Source organism: Gymnodraco acuticeps, unplaced genomic scaffold (genome assembly GCF_902827175.1).
Source record: "Gymnodraco acuticeps unplaced genomic scaffold, fGymAcu1.1, whole genome shotgun sequence".
NCBI lineage: Eukaryota > Metazoa > Chordata > Actinopteri > Perciformes > Bathydraconidae > Gymnodraco > Gymnodraco acuticeps.
This window is the reverse complement of record NW_022990595.1, coordinates 236455-238768: the sequence shown is the minus strand read 5'-3', so window position 1 is coordinate 238768 and position 2314 is coordinate 236455. Positions and strand designations below refer to the sequence as shown.

The 2314-nt window shown below is 41.2% G+C and overlaps 1 pseudogene; it reads right to left on the bottom strand.

Moving 5' to 3' along the window:
- Positions 1–852: 852 nt before the first annotated feature.
- LOC117554422 lies at positions 853–1749 on the bottom strand (annotated as a pseudogene).
- Between the last annotated feature and the right edge of the window lie 565 nt (positions 1750–2314).

Below are 2314 nucleotides of genomic sequence, written 5' to 3'. Positions count from 1 at the left end.
GGCATCCTCATGGGGTGTCCACAGTCTCTTCAAAGACAGACGCGCAAGGCGCACAAAGAGGCACTTTTCAGAGCTTTGCGAGGACCAGCGGCTCCAAGACCCAGGGGAGCATTTTAGAGTGGCGGTATTTTACGCAAATATCAATATTGTCGTTGCCCAACTCAAAAATCGATTTGTTGGAATGAGCGAAGTTGCACAGCGATTTTCTTTTCTGCTTCCCCGCAAACTTTTGCGCGCAACAGACTATCAATCAATCAATCAATCAATGTTTATTTATATAGCCCAATATCACAAATGTTACATTTGTCTCAGTGGACTTTACAGTTTGTACAAAATATCAGTACGACAATACGACACCCTCTGTCCTTAGACCCTCACATCGTACAAGGAAAAACTTCCGAAGAAAACCCACAGTTTAAAGGGAAAAATGGGAGAAACCTCAGGGAGAGCAACAGAGGAGGGATCCCTCTCCCAGGACGGACAGACGTGCAATAGATGCCGTGTGTAAATTGAAAAGATAATACATTTGCAACATAGGTAGTCCAAATGTTTGGAAATGCATGTGTGTATAATAGGAAGATGAATCCACGAGGATATCCATCCAGGACCTATGATCCAGGACCACAGCCACGACTCAAGATCCAGGGCTCGCGATCCAGGACAGAGGAGCGCAGGATCATCCATGACTCCGGATCCCGGCGTATATAGACACCAAAAAGAAAGACATTTGGGGAAGCTGGGTTAATCGGAACATGAGAGTACACAGGTATAGACAGAGAGAAGGAAGAAGTAAGATGTCCCCCGACAAACTAAGCCTATATCAGCAAAACTAGGGGCTGAATCTAATCAGCCCTAACTATAAGCTTTATCAAAAAGGAAGGTCTTAAGCGCACTCTTAAAAACGGATAGGGTGTCTGCCGCCCGAACACAAACTGGAAGCTGATTCCACAAATGTGGAGCTTGATAAGAAAAGGCTCTGGCTCCCATTGTACTTTTAGAGACTCTAGGAACAACCAACAACCCTGCATTCTTGGAACGCAATGCCCTAGTAGGACAGTAGGGTATAATGAGTTCTTTAAGGTAAGATGGCGCCTGCCCATTAAGGGCTTTGTAGGCGAGAAGAAGAATTTTAAATTCTATCCTGTGTTCTATAGGGAGCCAGTGTAAGGCAGCCAGAACAGGAGTAATGTGGTCCCTTTTCCTAACTCTGGTTAGTACACGAGCCGCAGCATTTTGAATCAGCTGAAGCGACTTGACTGACTTCTTGGTACACCCTGATAATAAAGAGTTACAATAATCCAGCCTTGAAGTAACAAATGCATGGACTAGTTTCTATGCATCGTTTTGAGGCAAGATATGCCTGATTTTTGCAATGTTACGTAGATGGAAGTAGGCGGTCCTTGAAATTGATTTTATGTGGGCGTTAAAGGATAAATCCTGATCAAATATAACACCAAGATTCCTTACAGTCTCACTGGAGGCCAAATTAATGCCATCCATAGTTAGTATATCCTTAGATAATTTGTTTCGTAGATTCTTCGGGCCAAGTACAATAACTTCAGTTTTGGTCGTGTTTAACATCAAAAAGTTTAAGTTCATCCACGTTTTTAAGTCCTTAAGGCAGTCTTGAATTTTATTTAGATGATTAATTTCATCAGGCTTGATTGATAAATATAGTTGAGTATCATCCACATAACAATGAAAGTTTACAGAATGATTCCTTATAATATTGCCTAACGGAAGCATATATAATGTGAACAAAATAGGTCCGAGCACTGAGCCCTGTGGCACTCCATGGCTAACTTTGGTTTGCGTGGAAGATTCATCATTGACACGTACAAACTGAGAGCGTTCAGATAGATAGGACCTAAACCAGTCTAAAGCAGTTCCCTGTATGCCAACTAAGTGCTCTAGTCTTTGCAATAAGATATCATGGTCGATAGTATCAAATGCAGCACTGAGATCGAGCAAAACAAGAATAGAGACACGTCCCTTGTCAGAGGCTATTAGAATGTCATTTGTGACTTTAACCAGAGCTGTCTCTGTGCTATGATGTGTTCTAAAGCCAGACTGAAAAGCTTCAAATAAATCATTGTTTTTTAAGTAATCACACAACTGTTTTGCGACCGCTTTCTCAATAATTTTTGAGAGGAACAGAAGATTGGAAATAGGTCTATAATTGGCTAAAACCTCTGGATCGAGGTTGTGCTTTTTAAGAAGCGGTTTTATCACTGCTACTTTGAATGATTGTGGAACATAGCCTGATAATAAAGACATATTCATAATATTTAATAAATAAGTGCTAATTAATGGA